Raw genomic sequence first — 22,668 nt, forward strand, 5'->3', positions numbered from 1 at the left:
CTCTGTTTCTTTACATCCTGGTTGTTACCGAGAGGCCCCACTGGGCAGATGAGAATGTGTTTGAAAAGCCAGCAGAAAGGATAACAAGGCCTGCCAGGAAGGGTTAGCAGGAGGCTAAGAGGAAGAAAGGGCAGAGGAAGGTCAAGGCTGGGACTGTTTACACACAGTGGATTTCTGAAGGCTTGTGAGCAGTTGATTGTGCCTCTCCCTCCTTCTCCTTTTATATTTCATCTGGGTTTTCAAGTGGGTGAAACGGGGGCCCTAACCTTGGGTGACTTTCACAGCCAAATGACCTTGACGACAGATTTGTACAGAACTTCTCATCGGTGACTTTGTCAACACTTGGTTAGCTCACTGCTGTCTTGCTTTTTCCCTGGACCAGTCAGGGTCCAGAAATGGCTCTAGATCTTTCAACAGAGGGAATTTAATACCAGGAATTGGTTACCCAGAAAATGGAAGCAATGAGAAGCGAAAGGAAGGCATTAGCAATAGCAGGAAGCCTCTTGTCCCCGGGCTGAGGAGCAAAAGCCCAGGGCTGGTGCTGGTGGGCAGAAGGAGACCAGAGCAAGGGCGGCCTGTGGGAGCTGGCCACATGGAGACAGATGCTGCCCTCAGTAGTTGGAGCCACAGAAGGGCTGTCCTCTGACAGGTGGAACCAGAGGAGACAGCCACTGCGGAAGGTGCCCCCAAGGCAGAAGAGGTGGGGAAAAACACCCCTATGCTCCCCTCCCCCGACCTCCAGTCTTCCACCAGCTTCTCCCATCGGGCAAAGCTATCTAGAAGCCAGTCAGCAAGGGAGCCTGGGAGACACAGCTTCCTGTAATACGGAGAATAGAAGGGTAGGGAGCAAATAATAAGCTGCCTCTCCAACAAGCCAAGGCTGCTAGACGAACAAGCTAGGAAACAGGAAGGCACTGAATAGGAGCAAGGGAGCTAAGCAGGGCGTCGGGGGGCTAGACCCCCATTTGAAGCCGTCCAGGAAAGTGTCCCATAGTGTGACACCATGCCGGGTACAGGAGCTGAGGAGGGTGGCAGGCAGACCAGGCAGGGCATCAAGGAACAGTCTATTAGGGAGTGAGGAAGCTTGTCTCTGTTCAGTTCTCTTTCCAGTCATCTGATGACTTTATGGAGAAGGTGTTTATGTGGTGTTAAAAGGTCTTTAACCTCTCTCTAACATGTGCCAACCTCTTCATTTTTTTAAATTTTTTTAAAGATTTTATTTATTTATCTGACAGAAAGAGAGAGAGAGAGACAGTGAGAGAAGGAACACAAGCAGGGGGAGTGGAAGAGGGAGAAGCAGGTTTCCCGCCGAGCAGGGAGCCCAATGCGGGGCTCGATCCCAGGACCCTGGGATCATGACCTGAGCCAAAAGCAGACGCTTAACGACTGAGCCACCCAGGTGCCCCATTTTTTTAAACCTCAAGAGATAGTGACTTCAGGTCTAAGCCTTTGGCTGGTGTAACTGATGCTGTTAGCCGGTTCACCCTACCCAGTGGACACACTCACTTCTCAGCTGCCCTGAGTGTGGGCCGCTAACAGGTCACAGCTGCAGCCTTCTCCTGGGCGCTGCCTCACCTGAAGTAGGTAGGAGATTCCACCATCACCCCCGGGACAGTCTGCAGGCAATGACTGCCTAATGTAGAAGACAAAAGCGTTCATAGGTCAAGATAGTTCAAGTCTGTGGTAGCATTCATGTACTAGAGCTCCCCATGGGAGCAGGCTGAGGCTGGCCTGAAGCTGAGCCTGCACCTTTGCTTAGCCTCTGTTTTCCTCCCCTTTCGCCAAGAGCCCTCCCTCAGTAAATCACTTGTGAAAAAAATCCTCATTGCTGACTAATTGTATGGAATCTAACACAGCAGGCAACAGGATCTGATTAGAATTTAGTGACTTTTTGTTATCCTTTTTAGTATTTTTACCTGGCTGGTTTATGGTAGACTATAAAGGTTTTCCATTTATGGTAGTGATAGCAAGTTTCATTTTTTTTCTTTTCTGTTTAGTAATTTTTAAATATTTTTTATTAACATATATTATTTGTTTCAGGGGTACAGGTCTGTGATTCATCAGTCTTACACAATGCACAGTGCTCACCACAGCACACACCCTCCCCAATGTCCATCACCCAGCCACCCCATCCCTCCCAGCCCACTCCACTCCAGCAACCCTCAGTTTATTTCCTGAGATTAAGAGTCTCGTAGTTTGTCTCCCTCTCTGGTTTTGTCTTGTTTCATTTTTTCCCTCCCTTCCCCTATGATCCTCTGTCTTGTGTGTCAAGTTCCTCATATCAGTGAGATCATATGATACTTGTCTTTCTCTGACTTATTTTGCTTAGCATAATACCCTCTAGTTCCATCCACGTCATTGCAAATGGCAAGATTTCATTTTTTGATGGCTGCATAATATTCCATTGTATATATATATACCACTTCTTCTTTATCCGTTCATCTGTTGATGGACATCTAGGCTCTTTCCATAGTTTGGCTACTGTGGACATTGCTGCTATAAACATTGGGTGCAGGTGCCCCTTCGGATCACTACATTTGTATCTTTGGGGTAAGTACCCAGTAGTGCAATTGCTCGGTCGTAGGGTAGCTCTAATTTCAACTTTTTGAGGAAACTCCATACTGTTTTCCAGAGTGGCTGCACCAGCTTGCATTCCCACCAACAGTGTAGGAGGGTTCCCCTTTCTCCGCATCCCCGCCAACATCTGTCGTTTCCTGGCTTGTTCATTTTAGCCATTCTGACTGGTGTGAGGTGGCATCTCACTGAGGTTTTGATTTGGATTTCCCTGGTGCCAAGGAATGTTGAACACTTTTTCATGTGTCTGTTGGCCATTTGGATGTCTTCATTGCAGAAATGTCTGTTCATGTCTTCTGCCATTTCTTGATTGGACCATTTGTTCTTTGGGTGTTGAGTTTCATAAGTTCTTTATAGATTTTGGATACGAGCCCTTTATCTGATATGTCATTTGCAAATATCTTCTCCCATTCTGTCAGTTGTCTTTTGGTTTTGTGGACTATTTCCTTTACTGTGCAAAAGCTTTTTATCTTGATGAAGTCCCAGTAGTTCATTTTTGCCCTTGCTTCCCTTGCCTTTGGTGATGTTTCTAGGAAAGAAGTTGCTGCGACTGAGGTCGAAGAGGTTGCTGCCTGTGTTCACCTCAAGGATTTTGATGGATTCATGCCTCACATTTAAGTCCTTCATCCATTTTGAGTCTCTTTTTGTGTGTGGTGTAAGGAAATGGTCCAGTTTCATTCTTCTGCATGTGGCTGTCCAATTTTCCCAACACCATTTGTTGAAGAGACTGTCTTTTTTCCATTGGACGTTCTTTCCTGCTTTGTTGAAGTTTAGTTGACCATAGAGTTGAGGGTCCATTTCTGGGCTCTGTATTCTGTTCCATTGATCTGTGTGTCTGTTTTTGTGCCAGTACCATACTGTCTTGATGATGACAGCTTTGTAATAGAGTTTGAAGTCTGGAATTATGATGCCACCAGCTTTGGTTTTCTTTTTCAACATTCCTCTGGCTATTCGGGGTCTTTACTGGTTCCATACAAATTCTAGGATTATTGTTCCATTTCTTTGAAAAAAGTGGATGGTATTTTGATAGGGATTGCACTGAATGTGTAGATTGCCCTAGGTAGCATTGACATCTTCACAATATTTGTTCTTCCATTCCATGAGCATGGAACATTTTTCCATTTTTTTGTGTCTTCCTCGATTTCTTTCATGAGTATTCTATAGTTTTCTGAGTACAGATTCTTTGCCTCTTTGGTTAGATCTATTCCGAGGTATCTTATGGTTTTGGGTGCAATTGTAAATGGGATCAACTCCCTAATTTCTCTTTTCTGTCTTGTTGTTGGTGTATAGAAATGCCACTGATTTCTGTGCATTGATTTTATATCCTGCCAGTTTACTGAATTCCTGTATGAGTTCTAGCAGTTTTGGGGTGGAGTCTTTTGGGTTTTTCACATAAAGTATCATATCATCAACAAAAAGTGAGAGTTTCAGTTCTTCTTTGCCAATTGGGAGGACTTTTATTTCTTTGGTCGTGGTGAATAATCCTTTTAATATACTGTTGGATCCTATTGGCTAGTATTATGGTGAGAATTTTTGCATCCATGTTCATCAGGGATATTGGTCTGTAGTTCTCCTTTTTGATGGGGTCTTTGTCTGGTTTTGGGATCAAGGTAATACTGGCCTCATAAAATGAGTTTGGAAGTTTTTTTTCCATTTCCATTTTTTGGAACAGTTTCAGAAGGATAGGTATTAATTCTTGAAATGTTTGGTAGAATTCCCCTGGGAAGCCATTTGGCCCTGGGCTCTTGTTTGTTGGGAGATTTTTTATTACTGCTTCAATTTCCTTAGTGGTTATGGGTCTGTTCATGTTTTCTATTTCTTCCTGGTTCAGTTTTGGTAGTTTATAGCCTCTAGGAATGCATCCGATTTTTTCCAGATTGTCTAATTTGCTGGCATATAGTTGCTCATAATATGTTCTTATAATTGTTTGTATTTCTTTGGTGTTGGTTGTGATCTCTCCTCTTTCATTCATGATTTTATTTATTTGGGTCATTTCTCTTTTCTTTTTGATCAATCTGGCCAGGGGTTTATCAATCTTGGTAATTCTTTCAAAGAACCAGCTCCTACTTTTGTTGATCTGTTCTTCTGTTCTTTTGATTTCTATTTCATTGATTTCTGCTCTGATCTTTATTATTTCTCTTCTCCTGCTGGGTTCTGGCTTTATTTGCTGTTTTTTCTCCAGCTCCTTTATGTGTAGGGTTAGGTTGTGTATCTGAGACCTTTCTTGTTTCTTGAGAAAGGCTTGTATTGCTATATACTTTTCTCTTAGGACTGACTTTGCTGTATCCCAATTTTGAACAGTTGTGTTTTCATTTTCACTTGTTTCCACGAAATTTTTTAATTCTTCTTTAATGTCCTGGTTGACCCATTCATTCTTTAGTAGGATGCTCTTTAGCCTCCAGGTATTTGAGTTCTTTCTGACTTTCCTCTTGTGACTGAGTTCTAGTTTCAAAGCACTGTGGTCCGAAAATATGCAGGGAATGATCCCAGTCTTTTGGTACTGGTTGAGACGATTTGTGACCCAGGATGTGATCTATTCTGGAAAATGTTCCATGGGCACTAGAGAAGAATGTATATTCTGTTGCTTTGGGATGGAGTGTTCTGAATATATCTGTGAAGTCCATCTGGTCCAGGGTATCATTTAAAGCCTTTATCTCCTTGTTGATCTTTTGCTTAGATGATCTGTCCATTTCAGTGAGGGGGGTGTTAAAGTCCCCCACTATTATTGTATTATTATTGATGTATTTCTTTGATTCTGTTATTAATTGGCTTATATAATTGGCTGCTCCCACGTTAGGGGCATAGATATTTGAAATTGTTAGAACTTCTTGTTGGATAGACCCTTTAAGTATGATGTAGTGTCCTTTCTCATCTCTTATTATAGTCTTTGTTTTAAAATCTAATTTGTCTGATATAAGGATTACCACCCCAGCTTTCTTTTGGTGTCCATTAGCATGGTAAATGGTTTTCCACCCCTTCACTTTCAATCTGGAGGTGTCTTTGGGTCTAAAATGAGTCTCTTGTAGATAGCGTATCGATGGGTCTTGTTTTTTTAACCAGTCTGATAGCCTGTGTTTTTTGATTGGGGCATTTAGCACATTTACATTCAGGGTAACTACTGATACGAATTCAGTGCCATTGTATTGCCTATAAGGTGACTGTTACTGTATATTGTCTGTATTCCTGTCTGGTCTATGTTACTTTTAGGCTCTCTCTTTGCTTAGAGGACCCCTTTCAGTATTTTTTGTAGGGCTGATTTGGTGTTCGCAAATTCTTTTAGTTTTTGTTTGTCCTGGAAGCTTTTTATCTCTCCTTCTATTTTCAATGACAGCCTAGCTGGATATAATATTCTTGGTTGCATATTTTTCTCATTTGGTGCTCTGAATATATCATGCCAGTCCTTTCTGACCTTCCAGGTCTCTGTGGATAGGTCTGCTACCAATGTAATATTTCTACCATTGTATGTTACAGATCTCTTGTCCCAAGCTGCTTTCAGCATTTTCTCTTTCTCTGAGACTTGTGAGTTTTACTATTAGATGTTGGGGTGTTGACCTATTTTTACTGATTTTGAAGGGGGTTCTCTGTGCCTCCTGAATTTTGATGCCTGTTTCCTTCCCCAAATTAGGGAAGTTCTCTGCTATAATTTGCCCCAATATACCTTCTGCCCCTCTCTCTCTTTCTTCTTCTTCTGGGGTCCCAATTATTCTAATGTTGTTTCACTTTATGGTATCCCTTATCTCTCAAATTCTCCCCTTATGATCCAGTAATTGTTTATCTCTCTTTTTCTCAGCTTCTTTATTTTCCATCATTTGGTCTTCTATGTCGCTAATTCTCTCTTCTGCCTCATTTATCCTAGCAGTTAGAGCCTCCATTTTTTATTGTACCTCATTAATATCCTTTTTAATTTCGACTTGGTTAGATTCTAGTTCTTTTATTTCTCCAGAAAGGGATTCTCTAGTATCTTCTATGCTTTTTTCAAGCCCAGCTAGTATCTTTAAAATCATCATTCTGAACTCTAGTTCCAACATCTTACTAATGTCTGTATTGATTAGGTCCCTAGCAGTCAGTACTGCCTCTTGTTCTTTTTTTTGAGGTGAGCTTTTCCATATTGTCATTTTGTCCAGAGGAGAATAGATGAATGAGAGAATAAAATGCTAAAAGCGTAATAACGACCCCAGAAAAATATACACTAAACAAGTCAGAAGAGACCCTAAACTGGGGGGAAATGAAAGGAAAAAATAGAAAAGGAATGTGATCAGAGTGGTGAACAGAACAGAGCCACACACTAGATTTTGGGTATATTTGGTCTGTTAGAAGAAATTGCCTTCCGAAATTTTAAAGAAAGAAAAACACATACATACAAAAATAAGGGTAAATATGATGAAGGGATGGAATATGACTGTAAAGATGAAAATTAAAAAAGATTTTAAAAAAGGAATTGATAAGATAAGAAGTTGGTTGAAAAAAGAATAAAAAAAAAGAGAGAATGTGATCAGGCAGGAGACTAAGACCACGTCATACACTAAATTTAGGGTACATTTTGGTCTGTTAGAAGAAATTGTATCCCAAAATTTTAAAGAAATAAAAACTTAAATATATACAAAAAATAAGGTTAAAGACAATGAAGGGATAGAATATGACTGTAAAATGTAAATTAAAAAAGATTTAAAAAAAAGAATTGATAAGATGGTGGAAAAAGAAAAGAAGAAAAATTCAACTAAAAAAATAGAAAAAGAAAATAATAAAGAAAATTTAAAAAATTAACTTTGAAAGACTAAAGGATCATGGGGAAAAAAAGCCATGAATTCTATGTGCAGTGTTCCCCTAGCGCTGGAGTTCTGCCATTCTCATTGATCGGTAAACTTGGTCTTGGCCAGCTGTTCTTGCTGATCTTCTTGGGGAGGGGCCTGTCGCAGGGGTTCCCAAATGTCTTTGCCAGAGGCGGAATTGCCCCGCCCTTGCTGGTCCGGGCTAAGCAAGCTGCTTGGGTTTGCTCTTGGGAGCTTTTGTTCCCTGCAAGCTTTCTGTACAGCTTTGGAGGACGAGAGTGAAAATGGCGGCCTCCCAATCTCCGCCCCAGAAGAGCCGAGAAGTCGGGGACCTGCTCCTCAGTGCGCCCCCAGAGAAAAGCAGTCATTCCCGTCTCCCCGGTCTCCGGCCGCGCTCCGTGCTCACCCGGCTTGTGACCAAGCATTTCTATCTCTGGCACCCGACTCCGTGTGGAGTCTCCAAACCCAGCAGATCCCTGCAGTGGGCTCCCACGCCGCTCCTCCCGGGGGAGGAAGGGGAGTCTCCCCGGATCTGCCGCTTGTTGGGTCCCTGCTGGAGGAGCAGTGGCCCAACTGTGTCGCCGATCACAGTTTATGGCAACCCCGAGCTGAGAGCCTGCGCCTCGGCTCCGTCTCTGCAGCCGGCTTCCCCGCTCCGATACCTGGGGGGTACCTACACCTGTGGGGAGCGCAGCATAATGCACAGACTTGTCCGATCACTACACCTGGTCTTTCTGTGACCCCCGAGGGTCCTGAGACCACACTGTCCTGTGAGGGTTCCACCCCCCCTTAGCCACTGGAGCGATGTTCCTCAGCGGAGCCGACTTCTAAAATTTCCGATTTTGTGCTCCGCGGCTCTATCACTTGCCGGAAGTGGCCGACGGAGGCCCCCTCTCCCGCTGTCTATCCTCCTGAATATCGCCTCGGATTCACTTCTCCGCACGTCCTACCTTCCAGTAAGTGGTCGCTTTTCTGTTCAGAGAGTTGTTGCTATTCTTTTCTTCGATCTCCTGTTGAGTTCATAGGTGTTCAGAATGGTTTGATCCCTATCCAGCTGAATTCCTGAGACCAGACGACATCTAGGTCTCTTACTCCTCTGCCATCTTGCTCTTCCTCCCAGCAAGTTTCATTTTAAAGTAATTTTCACTTAACAAATTTAATTTAAAGAAAAATGCTAAATAAAAAAGTACAGATTGTATCTAAATGTTCATAGTGCTTCATTCATAGCCCTAGACTAGAAGCCACCAAAATGTCCTCAACTGGTGAGGCGGATAAGCAAATTAAGGTAAATCCATATTTGTCAATAAAAAAAAGAACTGTTGATACATAAAACAATATGAGTGAACCTCAAAAGCATTATGTTAAGATACTGTCACAAAAATCTAGGCACTGCATGATTCCCCTTGTAAGAAACTTCGAAAAGGCAGAATGGCGGGCACTGAAAGGTCAGTGGTCTCCAGGGCTCAAGAGTGAGAGGATGGCAGGATCCCAAGGGACAGGAGGGGACTTACGGGTGATGAAACATTCTATACAACATGATTGTAGTGGTTACACACTGCGTGTATTTATCAAAACTGATCTCCACTTACGGAATGAATAAAGCATGGGAATGAAAGGTATAACAGAGAATGCAGTCAGTGGTGTTGGAAGAGTGTTGTATGGTGATAGATGGCAGCTACACCTGTGGGGAGCGCAGCATAACGCACAGACTTATCCGATCGCTACGCTGCACACCTGAAACTAATGTAACGTGTGTCAGCTGAACTTCAATGAAAAATACAAGGAAAACTTAAGAGAAACTCAAAAGCATAATACGGCAAGAGTTGCTATTTGTTTTTAAAGATTTTTTATTTATTTATTTGACAGAGACAGAGATAGCAAGAGCAGGAACACAAGCAGCGGGAGTTGGAGAGGGAGAAGCAGGCATCCCCCGAGGAGGGAGCCCGATGTGGGACTCGATCCCAGGACCCTGGGATCATGACCTGAGCCAAAGGCAGACGCTTAACGACTGAGCCACCCAGGCGCCCAAGAGTTGCTATTTTTGACAATACATTGTATGAATCAGGAGGAAGCTAAATAGAGAAGAAAAGAATACAAATAAAATTAGATTGAAAAACAAGGTTATATGCTTCAAAAGGGTGAATTCTAATGTAAAGGATACCTTAATCAAGCTGATTTGTTAGAAACAGTACAGACTGCATGTGGGCACAGGAGACACTTTGGCAATGGTGGAGGGGAGCGGAAGGTGGGGTAGGAAGCCAGTTTGGGGAGTAGCCAGGTCTTCACTGAGTTACTCCCTGGTAGGGAGGGACAAGCTGGGGAGGTTCTGTTGGGTGGGGGCAGAGTAGAGGAGGTGGGTAGAAGCCACTCAGACCTCACTCCTTGAGTAGCCAAAGGATGCTTCCTGACCCATGGCCTCAGGCTTGATGCTTGTACCAGATGCAAACAGCTGAGGGAGAGTGGTGAGCGGCAGCATTGGACCCCTCTCTCTCCTTCCCCTGAACAGGTGGAGTGGAAAGCTAGAAAGCAAGGGCCCCTGCCTCTGCATATCCACACATTTCCTGATCTTTTTGAGGTGTTTTTTCTTTAAAGCAAATATCCTTAGCAAGAGAGGAAGGAGGAGGAAGGAAGAGTTTCCTGGGGGGGGCAGGGGCAAAGAAAGATCTCCCCCTGCTCAGCCTTGACATGAAGAGGAAAGCAAGAGGAGGGATTGATAATGAACATGAACTCTTGAGTGACCACCGTGGAAAGCTGGATGGACGATGGAAAAGCCCCCCAGGGTTACTCAGGCAGGAGTGTCTGCTCTTAGCCTTCATTTTTCAACTCCAAGTTGCTTATGGATGGGCCCTTCTCTGTCTCTCCTTTCTGTCTCTGACTCTCTTTGATGGAGGCTCAAGTTGAGCAGAGGGAGGACAGCTTTATTTAGCAGAGAAACCTGCTCTAAGTCTCATAAATGTTGACTTTGTATGAAGTCAGCTTGTCCAAACATCATCCATCACCATGAACCATTTTTCATCAAATTAAATGGCTACTTTTGCAAAGAAGTACTTGTACTAATATTTACCTTGCATCTTGTAAAAATCATATGGGAATCAAAAATGATGTTGGAAATAGAAAAAGTGAACCCCCAGAGAGAATATGGCTGAGTTAGCTGTGCTTTCCCGAGTGGCCTGTCTGGCCCAGTGAACCTCCCCCTCCACCTTGGTCCCCGTTGTCATCCTGTGGCAGCCCCAGCTTCAGCAGGAGGGAACTGGCAGACTGAGCATATGGAGGATTTTTTAGATTTAGACTCAGCCCCCTTTTTCTCTCCATGGGTTCAGTTTTTGTTTTTGTTTTGTTTTGTTTTTAACTTGCTAAGAAATTCCAGAAAAGTGAGTAAGTGGTTGTGTAGTTATAGAAAATCTGTTACCAGTAAACATTAGTGGAAGGTAAGGAGAAAAATTATCTTGGTCATTTTCTAGGTGGTATGCATATTGTTAGTAATTTCATTCATTAATTACCTGTCAAATATTTACAGAGCACATGCTATACATGATACTGTAAGTATGACAGATACCAGGATTATACCTGCCCAGGTGTGTATCCATACCAGGATGGAGCAATTGACCATATTTGTAGTCATTCTACAAATATTATTGAGTGCTTACCATGAGCCAACCACTGAAGCAGGAACTGGACACGGAAGAATAGCTAATAGCTCAAGTGCCCTAAAATGTTGCTTTATGGGAGGCAATGATGAAGGCTTTGAAGGCTTCTCCTCCATCTTTCCTTCCTCTGTTAATTCACTCCACACTTAACTCCTTTTCTTTTCATCATTTCATGGTCTTTTTTTCTTTGAGGTGTAATTGACATAGATCATTATAAGAATTTCGAGTGTGCAACATAATGATTTGATATGTGTATACATTGTGAAATGATCATCACAATAAGTCTAGCTAACATCGGTCACCATGTGAAGTTACAAGGTTATTTTTTCTTATAATGAGAATTTTTAAGGTCTACTCTCTTAGCAACTTTCCAATATGCAATAAAATGTTATTAACTACAGTTACCAGCTATACTTTATATTCCCATGACTTATTTATTTTCTAACTGGAAGTTTGTACCTTTTGACCCCCTTTTCTCATTTTGCCCACACCCCCACGCGCCGCATCTGCAACTACTAATCAGTTCTTTGTAACTATGTGTATGAGCTTGAGCTTTTGCTTTTGGATTTCACATATAAATGAGATCATACAGTATTTCTCCTTCTCTAACTTACTTAGTGTAATGCTGTCAAGGTCCATTCATGTCACAAATGGTAAATTTTCTCTGAAAACTTATTTATATATGTATGTATATAATTTTCTTTATTCATCTATCAGTAGACACTTAGCATTTAGGTTGTTTCCATGTCTTGGCTATTGTACATAATGCTGCAATATACATGGGTGCAGATATCTTTTTGAGGTAGTGTTTTTGTTTTCTTTGGATAAATACTGAGAAATGGAATTGCTGGATTGTATGGTTTTTCTATACTTAATTTTTTGAGGAACCTCTAGAGTGGCTGCAGCAATTTACATTCCCACCAACAATGCACAAGGGTTTCCTCTTCTCTCTAACCTCACCAACACTTATTTCTTGTCTTTTTTGATAATAGCCATTCTAACAGATGCAAGGTGATAACTCATTGTGGTTTTGATTTGCATTTCCCTGATCATTAGTGACATTGAGGATCTTTTCATGTACCTGTTGGCCATCTGGATGCCTTCTTTGGAAAAAAAATGTCTATTTAAATCTGCCCATTTTTTAATTGATTGTTTTTTGCCATTGAGTTATATATTTTGGATATTAAGCCCTTATTGGATATATGATCTAAAAATATTTTCTTTCATTCAGTAGTTGCCTTTTCATTTTGTTAATGATTTCCGTTACTGCGCTACATTTATTCCTGAATGTCCTCTACTGGGCAGTAAGATGCAGGTATGAGATATTTCCCTGCCCTTGAGGAGCTCACAGCCTGGACACATCCCAGAATCCCTTCCCAACCCTGTCACCACAAACTCACTCAACCATCCATCCACCAGAGGGAGGGGAGGCTCACATGACAGTGTGAAACAGGGGCCAAGAAGATGGAGCAATTGACCAGTCAGTTGCTCAGCGCCCAGCCCGGGCTCTGGCCCTGGGGACCTTGGAGGAGGTTGACTCCTCCCAGTGGCACCATGTGCTTCCCCTTTGCTCACCTTCATCCATTTGTAATTAGTTGTCTAAAGACCGCAATGCGACAGTGTGTCTTTTTCAGAACAGGGTCTGATACACAGTAAGTGCTCAACAGCATTTTGTGCTCTGACCCCCTCTGCCAGCTTCACAGAGCAATGGAGTCTTCCCGTCAGGCCTGCAGGTTGGGGTTTCTGACGAAGTCTGAGGTGCCCTGGTATGAGGCATGACTAATGTTTAGAAAAGTGCCACATGTGTAATAAATGCTCAAGAGCAACATGAGTGATGATGATGGTGGTGGTGAGGAGTCATGAGTGGCTAAGGAGCTGAGCTGTCTGAAGAAGGCAGAGAGAAGCTGGAGGCACTGGATTCCGGAGGATGCATCCAGCCCTGGAATGCCAAGGGATGCTTCTGATATCCACGGACAGAGATGTTTCTCTGCTTCTCCCTCGTCCAAGGAGCCCATCCTGGCAGTCCACACTGCGGGATGATCCAGGAACCTGCCAAGGAGGGACGAGGGACTTCACTCACAAGCCTGTGGTGGGGACTCCCAGCGCCCCCCCGCCCCCCCAGCTGCCAAGGCAGGCTGGAGGGCGATTGTGAGCACAGATGGGGAGAACTGGGCCATCCGCCAGCGCACTCCTGGTTCCGTCTCTGTTGGGGGACTTGGTTCTCCAGTTACTTCCCTGAGCTATGTTGGGGGAGGGGGTGGGGCTCTATTTATCCTTCAAGCAACATAAAGGAAGGGGCTCCTTGTTTTGCAGGATGAGGGGGGATTGTAGCTCTGCTGTTTATAATTGAAATGATGTCATGTGGCCTGACATCTCGAGCATTTCCCTTTCTCACTTCCTCCCGGTGCATTGTCTTTCTTTAGTTTAAAATCTTGAATCCCTGATGCCGGTTTCCCCGTAAGTTCTAAGAGGCACAGGGAAATAATAATTTGGTCACATCACCATTTGGACCAAATTTTATTGAGGGCCGACTGTGTGACAGACACAGGGCCAAGCACCTCTCACTATTCACTCCTCTGATCCTCACAGCAGTTCTTGGAGGCGGGTGTTATTTGCATTCCCAGTGTGCAGATGAGGGAACCGAGGCTCAGAGTATGCAAATCACCTCTCCAAAGCGATTAGGTAGTAAGTGGCAAAAACAGAACCTAATCTCTTATCCAGAAACTCTTACATCTCCAAGAAAGGCAGCTCCTGTTTCTGGAATTTGGACTGAAAGAAAAGTCAGGAGGACCAAAAAACTGTTACTTTGGAGCTGACAGCTAATTAGAAGGTAAGAGGTTTGTTGGTGGTTGGAGGAAATGGACCTGAAATATCACTTCATTTTTAGCACTAACTACAAGCAAGACGGCCTTTTCCCATTTGTAATCTATTATCCTCGGCACAGAAACCAGAGAGTGGTCAAGAAAACAACATCCCTGAGCACTGGACTGAGAGAGCCAGAGGGACGAGTGAGGGACTGCAAGTTTCCTGTTGCCCAGTTGCCCCAGCAGGTTGGCCGTGCCCATGCCCGTGGCCTCTCGTCCACAACCTGTTGCCCATGACCCATGGCCTTAGCAGAGCAGCTTGGGGGCAGCAAGGCCTCCTGCAGAGAGTACCGAGCTGGCCAAGGACTGCCGCAGAGAGCTCAAGTTTTGGTTGGCTTCTTTGTTTTGTTGTGGTTTAATAATTAAGGAGGGAACCAAATGAAGAAGCAAATATCTGGCACAGAACAACCCAAAGAGGATCCCAGGGCCTCAACAGAGAAGAATCCAGACCCACCCGTGGCTGCTGGTGCCCTATTCAGGCAGCTAAGCCCAGACTTGCTGGATGCCTTTGGGAGAGGAAGTGATGAAGAGCTGGAGGAGTAAATATTCTCTTCCTGGCTGTGGAGTTCCAAAAGCCTGTGCCTTTGGACAAACAGAAAGAAGGAATTGACTGAAGAGGGAGGGGGCTCAGGAGGCGTAAGACCACAGCCCTTCCCCCCCCCCCCGCATGGATGGGGGAGGGGAGAGAGCAGAGGCGAAGCCCTGCAGTAGACCTTGGCGGCCCCTAGAGGGCCCTGAGCTGTGCAAGCCTTAGGCTGGAGGCAAAACCCTCCCCCAGCCAGACTGTGGAGCTAACCACCAGAGCACCCAGTGCCACCTCCCAGGAAGGGCTCTGGGGACACGGCAAAACACAAAGAAAAGGCCGGGGCCACAGACAGCTTCCAAGAGTGGGGAGCCCCGAAATGATGCTGGGCCACACCACCCCTGAGAGGGACCCCACACCTAGAGCACTGAGAAGGGGTGCCCCGCAGACAGACAGGATTGTGGGCCTGCAATAACAAGTCCTCAGTAAATCCCGCAGAAATTAGGGGCAACCCAACGGAAAGGGGTGAGCACTCCAAGTTGCCTGACATGACATTGTCATGCTACCTAGCAAAATAGAAACTCAGAACAAAATTAAATTGAGTTATAACAAAATTAATTGTAAGTCGCGTTTTTCTCCAGTAGAGACTCCCCTAAACCACCCCGAGTTTGCAAACTGAGAGCATGGCCGGTTATGTCGTGTGTAGAGGGCACATTTCTCTCCTTACAGAGTGTGGGCACCATGATTCTTAGCAAAACTTGCTGTTCTTGTAGCTTTGAAGGTGTCTGGGAAGTGTCCTACATGAAAACAAGTCTCTTGTCATTTTGGGGAATCCAACTCCCCTGTGGCCTGGGGAAGGCCTGCTTCCATCCCCCACAGGGAGCTTCTGAAGGGAGATTCCTTGTTCCTCTGGAATGGTGTTTGCCCCACCGGCAGGTTGCACCCTGACTCACCCTCCTGCCTCAGTTCTATTTGGAATTTCAAATCCTAGGCAGTTAACATTTGATGCTGAAGACATCAGTTCAGAGACTGGAATCCGTGGGTCTTAGCTTGCCCCTGGTGTTACCTGGTTTCCAGCGACAGCTCCAGCTTCATGGCCTGTCGTGGCCCCTCTTGGACAAGACACTCTGATGGCGACATCTCAAACAGGTGGCTCTCTGGCATGTCCTCCTGTCATGTCTCTGCTCCCATCCCTCACCCCCCACCCCCAACCATCCATCTATCCCCTGGCCATCAGGCCCTGAGGTTTTCAAGACTTAGCTCATACATCACCTCCTTTGTGAAGTTTCCTGAGGTAAAGGTAACCACACCCTTCTGTGTGACTTCACTGTGCCAGATACAGAGGACCACCAGCCATGGCTCTTCCACCATATCAGTGAACTTGTCGGTTTTCACATCATTTCCTTCCATCCCAAGACTTTCAGGTTTTAGGAGGAGACAGAGAATGAGAGAGAGAGAGAGGAGGAGAAGAGAGAAAATAAGTGGAGGAGCCATCGAAGGGGGCGCTAACTCCTTGGCCTTGTAAAAGGGTGCTTATGAAAATGCCCCAGCTCCTTTACCATTTCCATTATTTCAGAAAAGCAAGGTAATGTTAGTGCAAAAAGTAATAGGAAGGCCATGGGTTCAGATTTCAGGATGGTGCCTTGAAGAAGACTCTCAACACCTTCTACATTTATAATTATATGTTGGCCTTATATTTCTTATTTGAGACCTTCTGTCCTAGAGTGTGAGCCCTAGTGGGGAGCCTGGCAGCCTGTGAGCTCACAGCTAACAGAACCTTAAGAGTGTCCTCGGATGCTTGGATGCTGCCCTTTGGATGCTGCCTGAGGCCCCTGCCTTGCCACCCCTCATCATGCCTCAGTTCTGGTTGATGAATTCAACCAACTGGAAGCCGTCAGGAGACTCCCTGCGTGTGAGCTCAGTTTAACAGGGGATTTTCTTAACTGGTAAATCTCATTTGGATTGGGAGCCTCCTGCTGAGGCTCTGGGGCGGGGCCCTTGGATCTGCCCCAGCACCGACCACTGCCCACCGCCTGTCCTGTCACAGAGGAGGGCTTTGGAACTCCTCCCCCCAACCAGGAAAGCCATCTGTGATGTTACTGTGGGTGCAGGTTATCAGTCCAACACCTCTGCCCCTTCTCTTAGCTTGCTCCCACAATTTGATACAGTTCTCAAAGTCCTCCCCTTTTTTATAACAAATATATTGTAAAAATATTTTGTAAAACACTTTTTACTGATCTGAATTGTACACATACATAACTGACCTCCGTGCATTACATATACAAAAGAAAAGTACTTTATAATAACTTCAAATAATAGACTTTTGAACATAGAAATGTCCTGGCCCAACTCCAGGAGCCGAATTGATGAACTAGATGCTTGTACTTGTGGGGGAATCATCATAAATGTACTGTTTCATGATGTGATGTGTCGGTGAGTCAAATACCATGAGCTGTGTTGCCAAAAGGATTTGATTTTCTGAAATCTCTTGGTGAAGTAATGCACAAAACAATACATCTTTCCTTGATTTACATAGGAGTTGCAATCCCAGAAAACACAGTGTAGGTTAAAACTGCAAAAATATTCAGTGTTTATATGTAAACATATAAAATGCATATAACATAGATTATTAAGCAGAATCATTTAACAGCTGTGTCCTCTACAAGGTTGTTTGGAGGGGCAGCTGAAAGTTTGGCCAGAGGAGAGACCATTCAACAATCACTGTGACAAACCAAAACCTACCTCCGACCCCAACAAAAGTTTTCTCACCTCATTGAGAGCCACTCATGTACAGTTTGCAGAAGAAACCAGGCACAGAGAGATAGAATCATCCACGAACTTGCTAGCAGCCCAGCATGGCCAGGGCATGCTACCTCCTGGCCTCCCTATCCTGTGTGCATATTGGGCTTCTGTGTGAGATTTCTTTGAAAACAGGATTTTACTGTGAAACAGCTGCCCAGGGAAGTCTGGGTCCCCCATGGGAGAAGTTTGAACAAAATGGATCTTCCACTGTTGAAGTAGCCCCCTCTATAGACAGCAGTCCAGAACCCCCTTTGTCTGCTTGCTTAATAAAAAGCACTAAAGCAAGCAAACACTGCAGAAATGCTAGAAAATATAGATAAGCAAAAAGAAGAAGAGAAAAACCACCCCCAGTCCCCTCTTACTGAAATAGTTATTAATAGATTGTGAATAACTTCCTCTATACCGTATGTGAGAGACTGCCTTTATTTACAGATTTAATTGCTTTTTAAAATAAATTTATTTTTCTTTTTTTTAAAGATTTTATTTATTTATTTATGAAAGACAGAGAGAGAGAAAGAGAGAGGCAGAGGGAGAAGCAGGCTCCCAAGGAGCAGGGAGCCCTACATGGGACTCGATCCCAGGACCCCGGGATCATGACCCGAGCGGAAGGCAGACGCTCAACCGTCTGAGCCACCCAGGCACCCAAATTTGTTTTTCTTTTTTTATAAAAGATTTTATTTTTTTATTTGAGAGAGAGTGAATGGGTGGTGGGGAGGGTCAGAGGGAGATGGAGAAGCCGACTCCCTGCTGAGCAGGGATTTCCCCACGACGATTACACCAGGGGGCTTCCTCCCAGGACCCTGGGATCATGGCCTGAGCCGAAGGCAGACGCTTAACCAATTGAGCCACCCAGGCGCCCCTCACAGAATTTATTTCTAATTTATAGGAATTATATTTAATAAAATGCGTCATTTTAAAATACTGTTTTAAGGCACCTGGGTGGCTCAGTTAAGCATGTGCCTTCGGCTCAGGTCATGATTCCAGGGTCCTGGGATCAAGCCCCGCATCGGGCTTCCTGCTTGGTGGGGAGCCTGCTTCTCCTTCTCCTCCCTACTCATGCTCTGTCACTATCTCTCTCTCTCCCTCTCTCTGAAATAAATAAATAAAATCTTTAAAAATAAAATAAAATACTGCTTTATAACTTCTGTGGCTTATTTGGTAACATACACGTTTATATATTTATAAGAGACTGGAATAAGGACTCTCCCTGGCCATGGTTTGGTGAATTTGTTTGGCCAAGTGGAGGATGGGTGCGGCTTATTTCACAGAGTGCTATCAGAGCAGTTCTCCATTTTATAGCGACGGCGACTGGCGTTGAACCCCACCTTACAACTCACGGAGCCTCTCCAGCCATTATCTCCTTTAATTCTCATAATCCCTCTGGGAGGTCAGTTGATGTTGTCCAATTACCCTCATTTTCTCGAGAAGGAAATTCAAGTTCAAAAACGTCCTGTGATTTGCCAGCTAGGGAGGCCCCACGATCACACAGCTTCATGGCCAGACCTGGTGTCCTCCCCGCCACCCTGGCCTGCTCTCTGAGGACTGCTGGGCACAGCCTTCTGCTCCAAGGAAGTGATTTCTCAGCAAAGCCACTGGCTTCTGGCTGTGTCCTCTGACCCCGACTGAGCCCCCTCAGCTGCCAGGCGCCCGGCATTACCCACAGCTCTGAGGATCCCCTCCTGCCAGCACCGGTGATGCCCACTGTCTTATAGCAACCGTTGGTGGCATCAACCCTGAGGGGGTGCAAGAGTGAGCTGGATTCCATTTCAGAGCTCCTGAGGTCTTCAGAAGGGGTCTGCCCTTTCCCTTGGCATTTGGGTGTCCCTGAGTCCAAGATCAGCCTCGCAGGGTGCAGGCAGGGTCTTGGCACCTTGGCACCCTCCCTGCTGCCCCAGCCTGGGCGGCCCCTGCCCCTGCCACACGGTCTGGGCTCTGAGAAGCAGAGGGCCGTCTGCTCCTGCCAGGCTTCCTTTTGCCAGGTGCCAGGGTGGGAGGCGTCAGATCTGGGGCACTCCTGGCCTTCTAATCCACCAAGGATTCCAGCAGGTGCCAAGTCTCTGGTATCAGGGGAAATGACCTCAGAGCTTTGGACGTGGCTGGCAGGCTACTGCCTGGACTTAAAGGTCCCCTGGCAGGCACCTGTCACCCTGTCTCATCCTTCCTCTGCCTCAGACCTTGCACGGGGAGCCGAGGGTCTGGGAAAGAAAACTGGCTTCTAGGATCGAGTGAGGCCCTGGAATTTCAAAGCCCCTTTTGTGAGTGTTTGCTTCCCAGAAGTCTGAAAGCAGAGCTGTTGGATGGGCATGGCTAGCTTGGGTTGGGGAGGCCTGAACAAGACCCTGTCTCGCCCCTAGGATCATTACACCTCATGGTGGATGAGAAATCGTAATAAGGGCACTCTTCCCACTAAACACAATTTCCAGGGCCTTCACCTCCTTCCTGGGCTCCATACTGCTGAGACTGGTGCTGGGAGCAGACCGGGTTCCCGGTCAGGACCCCTGGCCAGGCCCATAGGTGAAGGAGCCGTTTCCTTCCCTGCAGCCCTGTGCGGGTGCTCTGGCCAACGCTGAGGGGAAGCGTACTGGATCCTCCAAATGCCTCCCTGGCTGGGCCTTCTTCAATGCCCCAGTGTCTTCCCCAATAATGTTACTCTGTAGAGGTGGCCAGGAATGAAAAAGAGAGAGAGCGAGTGTGTGTGTTCACTCACCAGGAAGAGCAGGGCAGACTCACCTCTCTCCTTTGAAGATAATCCTTTCAATGGCTGCTTCATACTCAGCAGAGCTCAGGGCTCAGAGAACCCACAGGAGAAACACTGCAGCCAAATCAGTAGAATGCAGTGGGGGTCAAGCCACCTCTGGACAAGGCTGACCTGCCTACTTACCACCTTTGGGGATTTGGGCCAAGTCACTTTCCTTTAGTTTCCTCCTCTATAAAATGGGGATACAGTGGTGTCTGCCTTGAGGGGTGTGTGTGTGTGTGTGAATTTTTCATGAGATAATGTCCCTTAAGTGACCAACACACAGTCCATCCTCATAAATGGCTACAGTTACCTGGCCGGGTACATCACACACAACAGGCACTCAGGAAATGTCTACAGAATGAATTAGACACTTTCCCTTTTTTGTCTTCTAAATATTTGTTCTTTACCTGAAAAGCTAGTTGGGGTCAGAAAGTTCTGATGCTTGGAAACAAGGCCGGGGAGCGGCACGGCTGGGGGCAGGGGGAACGGCTGCTCTGTCCTCTTGGGGGCTTGATCTGACCAAGCTGAGTGTGAGGCCTGGGCAGTGAGTAGCTCGTCCCGGAATCCCAGGACAGCTCTCCAGGGAACTGGGCTAATGGGCGTTTCAGTTCCTTGCCCTAATAACGAATATTCTCATTTCAAAAATAACTTTAGTTAGTTGTTATTATATAAGTGGTATGTGTTCATTAAGACAAAAGCTTATAGCAAATTTATGATATACCAGGCACTGTTCTAACACAGCTTAATTGATTGAATTTGCACAAAATTTTACAAGGTAGGTACTATCATTTCCTGCATTTTATAAGTAAATCAAGGCACAGAGGTACATTTCCTGGAGTCATGGGGCTCAGAAGTAACAGAGCTGTCGGGCTCCAGAGTCCCTGCTCTTAACCACTATACCATCATGCCTTCTTGTCCACATGGGTGGAAATACAGGTAAGTAAAAATAAGTTCACGTAACCTACGTTCTTAACATCCAGAGATACTTGATGTTACTGTGAACAGTCTAGAAAGGAGTTGACACACACAAGGTATCAAGTAAGAGAAATAGTAGTTACTTCATATGTGATAAAAATATGGTTAATCTTTGTCATATGTGAACAGCCCTTAAAATTCATAAGAAGTGGACCTCACTAAAAATGGGACATTCCACAACAGAACTACAAATGATCACTAGATCTATGTTCAACCTTGCTTACAGTTACAGAAATGGTAAGTAAGTAAGTAAGCTGACAAGCTGCTATTTTCATGCATCAGATTTGGCAAGGATTCGAAAGACTGACAGTAGAGAGTGTTGGCCAAGGGGTGGAGTAAATGCTGACAGCCTTTTTGCAGACAAGCTTGTAACATGTATCCAAACCCTTATCTGCCTGGGCCCCTTTTGCCTTATTATTTTAACTTCAAATCATTTATTCTAATAAAAAGGAATAGTCAAATGGAAAAGATGTATGTGCTAGAATATTCACTGGGAGACTTTTTTTACAAATGCAAAAAGTTGAAAACTTAAATGCCTTTTAAAAGGTGATGTGTTAGGAAAAATTCTGTAAAGCCATAGAACAGATTATTATACAACTATTCAAGGGAATAAGGTGGATTTAAATAAGGGGAAAAATCTATGGTAAATTCAGAAAGCAAATTGCCGTATATGGTCTTATTTTGGACAGCAGGATCTCCCGACTGACCCTAACTTGGATTTGGGTTTTGACTATACACCTGTTTTTCTGGTATTTGCAGAAGTTGAAATGTTTGGCAGATGACTTTGTAAATACTGGGAGGTTTCCCTTTGCAGACTCCACGGAAGAGCTAGAAAGTGGTAGGAGGTTTCAAGCAAGGTTAGAGTTGCAGCCTGCATAAGCAAAGGGCAACACAAGATTTTTTTTTTTAAGATTTTATTTATGTATTTGACAGAGAGAGAACACAAGCAAGGGGAAGTGGCAGAGGGAGAGGGGGAAGCGGGCTCCTCGCTGATGAGGAAGCCTGAGGCGGGACTACATCCTAGGACCCTGGGATCATGACCTGAACCGGAGGCAGACACTTAACCAACGCCACCCAGGCGCCCCTGGGGTTTTTTTGTACATCTCTATTTATACGTATTGAAGATTGGTGTGTGAGCTACACTCACTTAAAAGTAAACAAATTTATTGAACATAAACAAAAAAATGTACACCTTGATGAATTTTCACAAAGTGAGCATACTCCTATAACTGCCATTCAGGCATATTACCAGAAGAAACCCCAGAACCCCCCTTGTGCCCCTGTCAGCCATTTTCCTTTCCCCAGAGGACCATTCCTCTGACTTCTAATATCAAAAATGAGTTTGATCTGTGTCTGAACTTTACCTCAGTGAACCTAAGATATCCTTTCATTTTTCTAAGTCTTCTTTAATATTCCCCCATAAATTTTTGTCATTTTCTGCCTAAAGTTTCTGCACAGTTTTGTTATCTTTATTCCTTTATGTTTCTGTCGTTGCTGGTATGGTATATGGTATTTGACTTTTTCTTCAATTTTTAATGAGATGGAAATGCAATGGATTTAAAAAATTTTTGACCTTGTTTCTAAATTCACTTATAGATTGTAACATTTTATCTGTAGATTTGTTTAGATCTTCTAGGTATATAATACTGCCATCTAGGTGTTATGACAGTTTTTATTTCTTCCTTACTGATCCTTGTGCATTCTATTTCTCCCTTCCCTTCCTCCACCCCACCTCCACCCCCACTCCTTCGTTTTCTTCCTTCCTTTCCTTTTT

The sequence above is a fragment of the Eumetopias jubatus genome, unplaced genomic scaffold (assembly GCF_037043125.1).
Source record: "Eumetopias jubatus isolate StellerSeaLion01/CBP00866 unplaced genomic scaffold, mEumJub1_p1.0 scaffold_10, whole genome shotgun sequence".
NCBI classification, from domain to species: domain Eukaryota; kingdom Metazoa; phylum Chordata; class Mammalia; order Carnivora; family Otariidae; genus Eumetopias; species Eumetopias jubatus.